Raw genomic sequence first — 13,358 nt, forward strand, 5'->3', positions numbered from 1 at the left:
CTGCTTTTCCCACATGGGGATAATTTTGTTTTCATTCTTCTAATAAAACGTATCACATAGATTGATTGGCACTTGTGAAGCGAGCCTTATAGGCCAAGGATAAATCCCACTAGGTCGTGACGTGTTAACTGTGATGTACTGTTGGATTCCAGTGGCTGATGTGAGGATTCTTGCATGGATGTTCCTGAGAGAAATAGGCCTCTGCTTTTTTATTGTGACATCTTTGGTATAGGTACCCAGGTGATTCTGGTCTCATAACATGTTTGGAAGGATTTCCTCTAGCTCTATTTTTGAAAGAGTTATCAGTATTGGCAGTAATTCTTTGAGTATTTAGATACATTCAGCCATGAACTTATTAGGTCCTTTGATTTTTCTTTTTGTATAGTTTTTAATTATTACTTAAATCTATTTTTTTCTTATTCGTCTATTCAGGATTTCTAAATAGCTTAGAGATTCAGTCTTAGTAGTTTATATTTTTTAAGGAATTTTTACAGACTCAGTCTTGGTGGGTTGTATTTTTCTAGAAATGTTTCTGTTTTCTCTAGGTTATCCAATTTGTTGGCATAGAGCTATTTACATTAATCCCTTATGATCCCTTTGTTTCTGAGGCATCTGTTGAAATTTCTTCACTTTCACTTTTTATTTTTTAATTCATCCCCCTCTTTCCCTTCCTGCACACCCTTAGTTTGGCTAGCTAAAGGTTTGTCAAATTTGTTTAGCTTTTAAAAAAACCAACCCTAATTTTACAGATTTTTTCCTCTGTTATTTCTGTTTATATTTTATTTATTTCTATACTGATCTTCACTATTTCCTTCCTTCTGTGAAATTTGGATTTAACTTGTTCTTCTCTTTCTAGTTCCTTGAGACGTAGACTATTTGGGCTCTTTCTTTTCTAATATGGACATTTATTGATTAAACACTTCCCTTTCAGCCAGGCATGGTGGTGCATGCCTGCGATCTCAGTGGCTGGTGAGGCTGAGGCAAGAGGATTTCAATTTCAAAGCCAGTCTCAGAAACTTAGCAAGGCCCTAAAACAACTTGGAGAGACTCGGTCTCAAAATAAAAAATAAGAAAGGGGCTGAGGATTTGTTCAGTGGTTAACCACCCCTGGGTTTAATCTTCAATTAAAAAAAAAAAAAACTTCCCTTTTTAGAACTGCCTTTGCTACGTTCAATAGGTTCAGGTATATTATATTTCTATTGTCATTTGTCTCAAATTTGGGTTTTTGTGTTTTTTTTTTTTTTTTTTGGTTGTTTCCGTTTTGGTTTCTTCTTTGGCTCATTGATTTTTCAGAAGCCTGTTGTTTGATTTATACATATTTGTATATTGTCTAAAATTCCTTCCATTACTAATTTCTAGTTTCATACTGTTGTGGTCAGAAAAATACTAGGTGTGATTTTAATCCCTTTAATTTGGGCAGACTTGTTCTGCAGTAGGCTGTGGTCTATCCTGGAGAGGACCCAGGTGTAGTTAGGGGTTCTGCAGCCACTCTATGGAAGTGTGAGGTGTTTAATAGGTCCTTTGTGCCAAAGGTACAGTTCACATTCTACATTCCTTGACTGATTTCTGTCTCTAGAGCTATCTGTTGTGGAAAGTGGATGCTGAAGCCATCTACAATTGTGGTGTTCTCTCTTTCTCCCTTTATTGACTATTGATATTGCTCTATGTAGTTAAGTGTTCCGGTGTTAGGTGTATGTACATTTACTATTGCTGTGTCCTTTTCATGAATCGACCCCTGTATCATCAACCTGTGACTTCTTGTCTCCTGGGACAGCTTTGGACTTGAAGTGGTCTTGTCAGATTGCAGTGTGGCCCCTTCGGCCCTCTTCTGGTGGGTGTACAGATGGACACCTTCTTCCATGCTTCTATGTTCATCTTTTGTGTGTCCCTGTGGCTTCAGTGGGTCTCTTGTAGGCGGCATATCTTTGATGGTTGTTAAAATCCACCCAACCACTCTGTCTTTTGACTGAAGAATCCTTTCCCTTTAAGGTTGCCCTTGACAGGTAAGAACTGACTCTTGCCTTTCTGTTAACTGCTTTCTGGTTATTTTTGGCTCTTGTTGCTCTCTTCATCTCTTGTCGAACTTGGTAATTTGGTGATTTTCTGTAGTACTACACTTGGATTCCTTTCTCTTTGTTACTTGTATTTCTGCTGTAGGTTTTATTTTATGATTGGCATGAAGCTTTAATAAAACATCTTATAAACTACATTTTTAACTGATAGCAAGTTAACTTCTGTTGCATAGGAAAATTCTAGACTTATCCACACACACTGTGTGTTTGGGATGTCTCAATTTAGATCTTTTTTACATTGTGTCTTCCTTAACAATTTATTCAGCTTTAGTTGTTTGGTTTTTACCAGTTTGGCCTTTAACCTTTATATTAGAGGTACAGACCACCATTATACTGTTGGTATATTCTGGATTTGACTCTATATTTACCTCGACCAGTGAATTTTACATTTTCATATGTATTCATAATTAGCATCCTTCCATTACTACTGGAAGGACTCCCTAAGGGTTTGTGTAAGGAAGTGAAACTGAATTCTCTTTAAGTTTTTGTTTGTCTGGGAAAGTCTTTCTTTTTTTCTTTCTGAAGGATAACTTTACTGGTTATGGTATTTCTAGATGGCTTTTCCCCCCAGTACTTTGAATATGTCATCCTACTTACTCGCAACCTACAGGGTTTCTGCTGAGACATTTGCTGGCGGTTTAATGGAAATGCTTGTGACTCGATGCTTTCCCTTGCCCCTCTTAAGTTTCTTTTACTTTTTCAAATTTTGATCATAATGTGCCTTGGAGAGGATCCCTATTTGTTGAATCTGTTTGGGAGAACCATTATGGATTTGGGGGTCCATTTCATTTCCTAGACTTAGGATATTTTCTGCAATTATTTTACTAAATAAGCTTTCTATGTCTTGTGTCATCTTATTATTCTTAACCGAATGTGATATGTGTTCACTTAATGGTATTCCAGAAGCCCTATAGATTCTGTTCTCTTTCACTCTTATTTCTTTGTTTTTCCTCGATAACATTTCATAGGATCTATTTCAGGTTAGTTATTTATTCTGTATTTTTTCTAGTGTGATGTGGAAGCTCTCAGTTGTATTTTTTATTAAATTCTTGAACTCCCAAGATTCCCATTTTTTATGACATCCATGTCTTTGTCCAATTTGTCTCATGCATAGTTTTTCTGATTTTATTAGATTGATTATGATATCTGAGTTTCCCTAAAATTATTATTTTTAATTCTTTGTGTAATTTATCTTCTGGTGAGTTACTGTGTCCCTGTGGTCTCATATTTCCTGGCTTTCTCCTGTTTTTTTTTTTTTTTTTTGTGTGTGTGTGTGTGTGTGTTCCTGTGTTGGTGTCTGTACGCCTGGTGGTAAAAGCACTGCATCTGCACATCACTAAAGGACTGTAGTTGGGGAAGACTCTCATCTGCATGGGGACTTAAGTAGCTGGATGAGAAGGTTGAGCTCTCTTTCCATGTGAGTACTGTGACACAGTCTCTGTGCAGCTTCTTCAGTTGGAATCAATATTATTGGGACTGTGTGCCTCGGTGGTCTAGGCTGCAAGAGTTTGTGGCAGGGACAATGCCTGGAAGGTTATTAGGTCAAGAGACTAGGGATCCACCTAATGTTTTCTTTGCTGTGGTCTGGAGTCTTGGCTGAGGGATCCTTCTTGGTGTCGGGTTCAAGGAGGCTCATAAACAGTTATAACGGCATTGGGATTCAGGTCACAGGTACTCAGTGGCTGTGAGGCTGGGTTACTGGGCTCAGGGTCCTGCAAACCACTGAGACCTGAAGCACAGGTTTGCTCTTTAAGGTACAAGTGGACGCAGCGCTCCTGCTGTGCTGGCTTCTGTTCCTCTAGGTGCAGGGATGTCGCCATGGCTCTGATCTTCGGAGGCAGGCATGGCAATATCATGTCTCTAGGAAGGGAAAGGTTCTCTGGGAGTTTGTGCCCCTGCCCCAGTTAAAATTTGGGATCAAGACCAAGCAAAGCACAGTAGGAACCATGGCTCTGGGGGTGACATGCTGTGCGTGGTAACTCGGAGCCCAGGGACGGTGGACACTGCAGCAGCCCAAGTTCTGTGAGACCAGGTACCACAGCAGCAAGAATGTAAAGGAGCCACTGCATTTGGGCTCTGGAATCTGAGTGGCAGCACAGTGCTGAGCCTGCTCCTTCACCAGGCAGGTGCTTCTGGAGCTTGGGCTGCAAGGGTCCAGTTCCAGGTCACTGGGTGCTGTGGCTGTGTGGCTTGAGGGTGGGATGCACAGCTCAGCTAAAGCACTGGTTCTCTGGTGTGTGTCTCTGGGCTCCAGGGAGCACAGCTTCAGAGCATCTGGTTCCTGGAGGGTAGGATGCCAGGAGATGTCACTGATCTGCTGTGCTGGAGACTCATAACCCCCCCAGGGATGGAACACTGCTTCCTCTGTGATGAGGGGCGGGGGTGGGCTACTGCTCCTGTGTGCCAGGGGCCTTAGGGTCACCCAGGGAGCAGCGTGGTGCCTGAGCTCTGGCACCAGGGACATGACTTCTCTGGTAGTTGAGGGCTCCCTGTCCCTGGGGCGTGAGACATCGTTGGCCCTCAGAGGAAGGTGCTTCACTGACTGGGATGCAAAAGGGTGGCTGTGCAGCAGCTAGGCCCTAAGGTGGGCACAGTGGCAGCCCTGCTTGGTGGTGGTGCAGTCCTGGATGGGCTTGTGCAGTGCAGCCCGGCCTCAGTGGAGCACTGCAGTGGTTCTGATTCTAAGATGGCACAGAGAGGTAGCAGCACAGGCCATAGAGAGGTGGGGCACAGCTTCAACAGCTTCTCTGGGGTAGCTCAGCATGTGGACCCAGGGAGATCCCTCAGCTGGCCTAAACCCTGAGGACCGCCTTGTCCACAGTGGTAATGGGGACTGATGAGGTCATCTTGCTCACCTTCTCTACAAGAAGTCCCTGCACTTCTGAGCTGATCTCAAAAGGGCAAGGGAGCTAGAGAGAAGGTGTTCCCTCCCTTCTCTGTGCCATGCTGGATTTCTGGGCTCTGCTGGATTTCTGTTGGGGTTTTGCTGGTGCCTTCCCTTATTTGGTTAAAATGTAAGTATTGTCTCTTTGGGGATTTATTGGGGGGGGCAGTCAGGGGGTGAGCAATAGGAGCTTCTAGCTCACTGTCTTCCTAATATCACTCTTAGATGGCTGCTGTTTTTAAAACCAAAGTGGCAATGAATGCAAGCCTGTGTTCTTCTGTGGCCATTTAGGCATGCAGGTCTGTGTGGATGAGCATGGCCAAGGTGATGACTGCTCTTTTGCCTTCTTCTCTTCCCTAGAGTACCAGCTCCCTTCATGGTACTTTCTGTAGACTGCCTGATATGGCAGAACTAGAAATGTCACCAGGGTAGACAGCAATAGCATGGAGAGAATATAAATCACATTCCATATTTATAGGTAAATGGGTCTGAAATCCCTCTGTAAGTGTGTTTTCCATATCCCCTGAGTTGTTAGACCGTGATGTGTTTATGATCAGGTGTAGCTAATATTTGCCATTCTCAGATGCAAGGATGCGCTAACTATCCTAACAAGAAAAAATTCTTGTTTTTAGTGGAGAATACATTTACCACTGTGCTAGTTGGAAAATTGCTCTGTATATGTCCATGAGATGTGTCAGGAAATTCTCCTGTGTGTGTTCTCTAAGTGCACAACTTAGTTTTAAATAGCAAGGGGTCAGTGCTATTTTGACTCAGTTATATTTTTGGATGGACAATAAAGAAGGTTAAATGCATAAAAAGTGGATCATAAACTTAATGAAAAGCTGAATACAACATTCTTTTTGGTTTAAACATTTGAGGAGTCTCCTGAAGTTTCAACTATCTTTCACATTCAGGCTTAAGGTGAATTTGCTAGCTGATGATGAGTCACCAACATTCTACTTTCCACCTACTATTTAGTCCACATACAGTGGGGGGAAAAAATATCTGTGACCTCTTTCAAGGTCACCTTCCTCAACTCTTTCCAGTCCTGGAGCTGGGACTCCTTGATGTACATGATATGGAAATATGTACCTGAGGGTATGCATTTGCAGTACTGGCATTCCTAACTTATGTCAGGTTTAGCAGAAAACTAAGACACATGAATAGCAAGTGGTATTTGCCTGAAAACTCAGGTGTTTTAAAACTTTGTTTAAAACAAAGTTTAAAACTTTGGGAAGTTTTCAGGAATGAAAATACTTATTCTGACAATTGGATAAGTCTTCCTCTTGACACTTTTGGTTAAGGTTCCCTGAGTCTTTGCAAGTTAATTGAATATGAAAGGACTTGATTTTTTTTTTTTTTCCCAAAGCTCTCTATGACTGAACCTTTCCCACATCATGGTTCCTAAGTCCCTGGCTTGACTCTTGCCTGTGCTTTTAACTTTTAGGATTCGTCATTCTTTTTAAATGCAAAACGACTTATTGTTGTGGAGTATTAGAATTTGATGAAATCTCATGGTAGTCAGGAGTAAAATCTCTTTGCTAAATATAGAATCCCAAGAATACAGACAAGGCGTTTACTTGTGGCTGCAGAGTCGTAAACTCTGTCTGTCCAGCTTGGCATCCCTCAAGCACCGCGGTCAGAGTCTCGTCAATGCTGGAATATGTCACTATGGTATTCCGGCAGGATTCTCATGGAATATTTTACAAAGAAATTCCAAATATAAAATAACTATGGTCCCTCCAGAAAGTTACTTTTGACTACTGAAGATAAATCTCTTAAAGCACGTTTGGCTACTTGGTCTTTGATTTTAAAGTAAAAAAAAAATAACCCTCAAACTCTTCCCCTTTGCATTTGGTATGTCAGCTGAAGGTTTAGTGTGACACAGAATGCCAGTATCCGGATCATGCCTCCATGACAAAGGTCGCAGTGGGGGGTCTTCAGTTCTCAGGTTGGAGTGGCCAACTGTGGCCAAAGCTGGATCACTGCCCACTTTTTATGATCTATGAGGTAGTAATGGTTTTTAAGTCTTTAGATGGTTGAATATAAAATCAAAACAGCAACATTTTGATATGTTTAAATTAGATGAAATTCAAAGTTCAGTGGTTTAAGGTAAAGTTGTATTGGAATAGAACTATGGCCACTTGTTTGTCACTGAGTTTCCCTTCACTGCAAAGGTCGTACTTGTCCTCATGACAGAGACACGCGACCACAAAGGCCATATTCACCATCTGAACTTATGCAGAGAAGGTTGCTCACCCTGCTGCAAAAGCCCAGACTTCCCTCTGCTCTGCTCCATGGCTGTTCCCCAAGTGCATTAGTTAAAATCTGTTGGCAGAAGAGAAAAACAAATCGCTTCTCTAGGATGACGGGTAGTCTCTGGACTCTTTCCTGAGTCTTTCCACACCAAGCTTTGTTCTCTCATAATTTCCTAACACATGTCTGTAGCTTATTTTGAGAGAAGAATGTCTAATATATTTTAGAACTATGTTTAGTGATTTTAACAACAAAGAAGAAAAGGAAAACTTTAATTTTTTTTGTAAATTATGAGATATGTGGAAACCATCCTAAAAATCCAAGATGCCCACCTCTGAAAAATTCCTTCCTTTATTCTACTTATACTTAATTCTGCAACCTATTAGAAAACATAGCACTTCATATATGCAACACATAAAGATAGAAGCATGTGAAGCTTTCATGAGATTGTCAGGTTTGTTACTTTTTTCCTGCTATTAGAGATTGGGTTTGAAGAATCATTGCATTTTCAAGAATGGTGAATGGTGAGGCCCCTTGCAATGGTACCAACCTAAGACAGGAGGCTGACAACTTGAGGTCAGCTCATCTGATGACGGGTAAGGACCATATGTACTATTGGACAACCTAAAGCAGGCACGGTCCCTAAGCCACATGCTTGTTGTTTAAACAGAGAGGGGGAGATGTTGAGAGCCACAGCCGAAGGGGCCCCAGCAAACTTCCAGCTGATTGGCTCACCATGGCCCCAGCAAACTTCTAGCTGCCAGCTGATTGGCTCCTCTGCTGTAATGCTCATTGGGCTGTTTCCCCGCCCTTTCAGACCATGGAGCTGCTCATTAGGGGACTATTTTGGCTCCGCCCATGCGACCCAGCCAATCGGCCTCAAGAGCAGGAGGAGTGGGGGAGTAGAGAGGCTTGTGAGAAGCCCACGGTGGCAGTTGGGCTCTGAGGGAATTCCTGAAGAGCTCCTGTGGTGCGGCCTGTGTGTTCTAAAAATAAAGTTTGTTTCTGCTTGATAAGTGGCTCGTGAATTGTGCCCAGCCAGACTGCGGCATGTGAAGAATGGACAAAGTTCTAATAAAATGTACCATTAAGCCAAAGACACAAGCTGAGATAGAAGAATTAAGAAAGGAAATAGTTTAGTTATTGGTTTTTAAAAAAATAATTTTGAATTCATCATCTGACATGGATCTGATTCTCTAGAATTTACCATACCCCAAATTCCTACCACCTATGTCAGGACAGTAGAAATATCCCACTCCAGAACCCAGTGCCCCAGAACACTCTGGTAGTGTGCAGAGCTTCATATTGTGCCCAACAGCCTGGCCAGACGCTGTGCATGCTCCATCCGTGATTGTGGTGGAATCCTCCCAGCGCGGCTGACCTCAGACATGGCTGGCTAGTTGTTCCTCCTCTGCACTACACTTCTGCGGTGGTTGGTGAGGTTGGCTGCAGTGCCCTTGATTGCTTTCCATGGGCTTTCAGCTCCCATCTATGCTCTGCTTGCTCATACAAAATGCGCCTGATCATAACTACATGGTGCCACCACGGCTTCACATGTAGGACAACTTCTGACATTGTCTCAATGACACTGGAGGGGTTCTCGGATCTCTTAGATGCATCTCTGACCCATGTTTGAGAAATCTTGGTGAATTCTGAAAACCTCCACCAAGGGTGGCCTTTGGTATAGTGACCATTACGAAACACCATATAGGACTCACAGTGACCTATCTGACAGTGAGGTCAGCAGGACTCTCCTCCAGATGTCTACCACTTTGGCTACTTGCTCATCCCGGCAGGACTTCTGCCTCAGTTTCTCCTCAGGTCTGCACCTATGGGGTTCTCAGGACCCATGGGAACCACAAACCAAATATGTAAGATTCATTCGTCATCTCTTCTATCTGCACATACATCCTGAACAAACGTGATTCCTAAACAGCTAATGCCTTCCTTCCTCCTCACAACCACCTCTTGAACTCATCATCCTGAGGCTGGACCACTACATTTTCCTGCCATTTCTTCTGTTTCCTTTGATCTGGAATATATGACTCACAAGAGGACTACATACTGACTTCAAGTTATCTCTGAATCTTCCAAAACTGTACCCCTAAATGGCATGATGAATGCACTAAATTATTCAAGGTCTGGGGCTCAGGATGTGGCTCAGCACGTGGGAAAATTGCCTAGCATGTGGGAGGCCCTAGGTTGGATCCCCAGTACATTAAGGGTCTGGATACTACTATTAACTGACACATTATTGCCTTGGGGCCTGCAGTTTCACATTGGGTGGATGCGTACCCATTGTTTTGGAGCAGGACTTCTCCCTCCCTTCCTGCCTTGCTTCTCTCTCTGGCAGACATGACCTACTCACTAAGATGCAGCTTCATAGAAGCAGTGTCTGGGTTTAGTCTACTTCACTGCTTTTGGCATCACTGAGTGGGTGGTTCAATTGTTAATATGAAAAGTATGAGGCTAGGAGGTAGGAATGACGGTGGAACTGCCTGGCATCTGCTTCTCTGTTGACATGCACATGAATGGGCTCTGAAGTCCATAAGAATTATGATTGTCGAGAGCTACATGATTTGTAACTGCTTTGGCTTGGTATTAACTACTCTGACTTGGGGAATGAGGTTCTAAGCATTTGTAGTTGTATAAATGTAAACTGAAGCAGGAGGAGGTTGGGAAATGTAGGGTTTAAGAGCATTGGCCTTACAGTTTTATTAATTCAGTATTGTGTTCTGGTTCTGAGTCACTTAGCACCCTCAGTGATCTCATCCAAAACAATGGTTATGATTTTTGCATGCCTTATCAGAATGTTTTTGAGAATTGAGCAACACACATACAGCCTTGGACATAATATGCTCTAAATATAAGAGCAACTATTGACATTATTAAGTTGAACCGAGGAATAGGTCACAACATAACTTTCAGTTCCCTAATAATTTCCGGTAGATTACATAAAAATTAGAAAATAGAGAACTCTAACACAAAATAATTGTAGAAACTCCTGTCATAAAAATTCCTAAGAATGTCTGCTTGCCTTCATAAGAGTTTTCTTTGATAGAAAATGGCCCTGTGTAGCCATCCTGGGAAAATGGGGGAATAGCATTCTTTGGCCAGCTTTCCCTGGTTTATCCTCGTTGAGGTCTGGAACCCAGGGTTTGGTTAGAAGCCGTGGTTAGAAATTGGCTAAAGTACACAAAGCCATGAGGGCTGGTAAGGAGAATCTTTGAAAGAAAAACAAACTGTGCATGCCAAGAACCCACAAATGTCCTCTATTTCCAAAGCAAGCATCCAAGTTTAGACACCATGTATGAATTTCAACTTTAAGAATCTTGTCAACTTTGCAGAATTAAAGACTATGTCCACGCCATACACACTTCTAGAATTACCTGTGGCTGAGTGCCTGATGCTGTAATTCTACCTTGGAACCTGAATGCTACTAACTAAGAACCACCTGAATATTTGGCATTGGACTTCACTTCACAGGTGCCAAGCTAAGAGAGCAGCCATACCTTGTGGTTAGACATTCAGTCTGTAGATCCTAACAGCCTGGGTTTGAATCAGCTTTGGCTTCTGTACACACAAGCTGCATCACCTGGGGTAACTTTATGTGCCTGTAAATGGGAATGACATACTTTCCTTTTAGGTTTTTGGGTGCCATTGTGAAGTAGAAATGAGTTGGCATTTGTAAAATACTTATATAACAGCTCTTGTCAGAGACTAAACCTTCCAGAAATCTAAGCTGTTGTCCTTATGAGAAATTATTTCCCTAAATAAAAAATTCTCAGACTTCAGTGGCAGCAGAGTCACGTGGAAGGCTAATTCACCCATTGACCACGGAGCCCTGTCCCTACCCTCTCTGATTCAGCAGATCTGGGATGCAGCCTGAGAACTTGTGTTTCCAACAAGGTCCTGAGTGAAGCTGATATCCCTGCTCCCAGGAGCACATCATGAGAACCATGGCCCTAGAACTTCCATTCCAGTTTTACATAAAAAGCTTAAAAATAATGTAAGTAGATAGAATTAAACAGTCATTTTATTTTTTTTATATTTTTTTAAAGAGAGAGAATTTTATTATTTTTTAGTTTTCAGCGGACACAACATCTTTATTTGTTATGTGGTGCTGAGGATCGAATCCAGGTCACACGCACACCAGGAGAGCACGCTACCGCTTGAGCCACATCTCCAGCCCCCGATGAAACAGTCATTTTATTTATAATAATTTAGTGTAAGTAAAAAATATTGGCAGCCCTGTCTAGAATTGTAGGAGTGATTAAGTGGTCAAGTTGGCAGGGGGGATCTGGAGGTAGCTCTGCCCTGGGACAGTGGAGCTGGGGATGAGAAAGGGGTGCCTTCTAAGCAGATAGCACAGTGTTGAAATCCAGTTCTCTAATAATCCCTTGCAATCGGTGTGTGTGTGGGGGGGGGCGCTCTCTGAGGTGTGTTTGTGACAATATTAAGCCTTAAAAAGGAGATCTTGCCACTTGCCACACATGGATGACCTTGTGGATATTAAGTCAAGTTATGCAGGCACAAAAAGGAAAAAAAAATATGCAGAATCGCACAGTGGAATCTTTCTTATGCAGAGAGAGAAAAAACTATGGTTATGGTGGTGGGGGAGGAAATAGGATGAGATGTGGGTCAGAGGGAAAAAGCCATGTGGGTTGCAGGAGTCCAGAGCCCTAACTGCAATACTAGGACTATGATGAAGTCGCGCTGTGTCAGGATTACTGCTTCAAGAGATTTCAGCTAAAAAAATAAATAACTGAAATGACGGCTCTATTGATCTGCTTCCCTAAGGTAACCATTCTGCTACCCACATGCGCATAATAATGTCATGTTGTGCACGTTAAATACACACAATAAACTTATTTTCAAAGGTGGCAGGTGCGTAATTCTCTGGTGGGGCCAAACAGAGCAACAGGGACAACAGGGACCCAGGTTGTTATCGCTGATTCTCGACCTTCAATCAGAAGGAAATTGGGAGAACCACAGACCCAGGACATCCATCTCTTAAGCCAAGAGACCAGCTGTCCACAGGTGGAAGAGCTCAAGGAGGGAATGAATGGGCAGCCTCGGAGACAGCCCTGCCAGCCAGGAGGGCCCTGCAGGGAGAAAGCCCTGGGAACTTAGAGCCACCAGGAGCCAGTGACAGCCCTCCCAGAGAACCAGAGAGTGGTGGTCCTCCCCCTGGGAGCCTAGCAGGGCCCAGGGGTGTCACCCTCCCGCTACGCCCCGCCCCGCCTGCCCGAAGGGTCTGGACCCGCTGCCACCTGGAGGGAGCGCGGAGCCAGCCCCTTGGTCACCTGGAGTGGAGGTGAAAGCCTGGCGTGTCCCTCAGCCCTGAGGGACTGCAGACTGCGGGGCGGGAAGGGGCTGCCCAGGAGCCTACAGAGCCAGGGGCGGAGACGAGGGCGGGGGATGTGCAGAGGGGAGGGGCGCTCCTATGACAATGACCACGCTCAGGAAAGATAGTGGATGTGGACACGATGACACGTTTGCCTAAGAGAATTTGCAGAGAAACTCCTGAGACTGAAGGGCAGGCTGGAGTGCGAGTAATGGCCACATTGAGTGACAGCTCCTAGGAGAACCGACGCCGGAGGAGAAAGGACTTCAAAGCCTCCACCCTCAGTCCTGAGGAAGGGGACCTCCGAGAAACTTGGCTGCGGCTGGAGCTCTGAAGGGGTCGCAGCGCCTCCCTCCCCAGCTGTAGTAAAATCACCCTGAGCCATTTGCTCAGTTTGGGAGGAGAGAACTTTTTCTGCCTTGAGTTTGGACGTGATTTTCTCCTGTTTGGAAAGATTTTCTGCCCCTGCCTATGTTACAGGAAGATTCGGGACTGAGAAAGAAGAGTTCAGGTATGGTCCCTTTCTCTTTCACTCTTCAGTTTGGTAAGCCCCTATATTCTTTTATGCTTCTGATTCTTTCAAGTAACTTGCCGCTGTTTTCTAGCTGAATTGAGGACCACCTTCACCCTGACGTCCCTTGGCTTGCTGATGTAATCATAGCAAGGTGGACATTCACCTCCAGTCATACAGAGTGTATTGAAAATCTTTTCTAACAAAATGGTTATAGTGACCAAAGTGGTCATATGATTCCTAAATTAAATTTTAACCTGGGCTAAACCCTAATAATTCCCTTATGTA

The sequence above is a fragment of the Spermophilus citellus genome (assembly GCF_964194105.1).
Source record: "Spermophilus citellus genome assembly, chromosome: 7".
In the NCBI taxonomy this organism is placed as follows: Eukaryota; Metazoa; Chordata; class Mammalia; order Rodentia; family Sciuridae; genus Spermophilus; species Spermophilus citellus.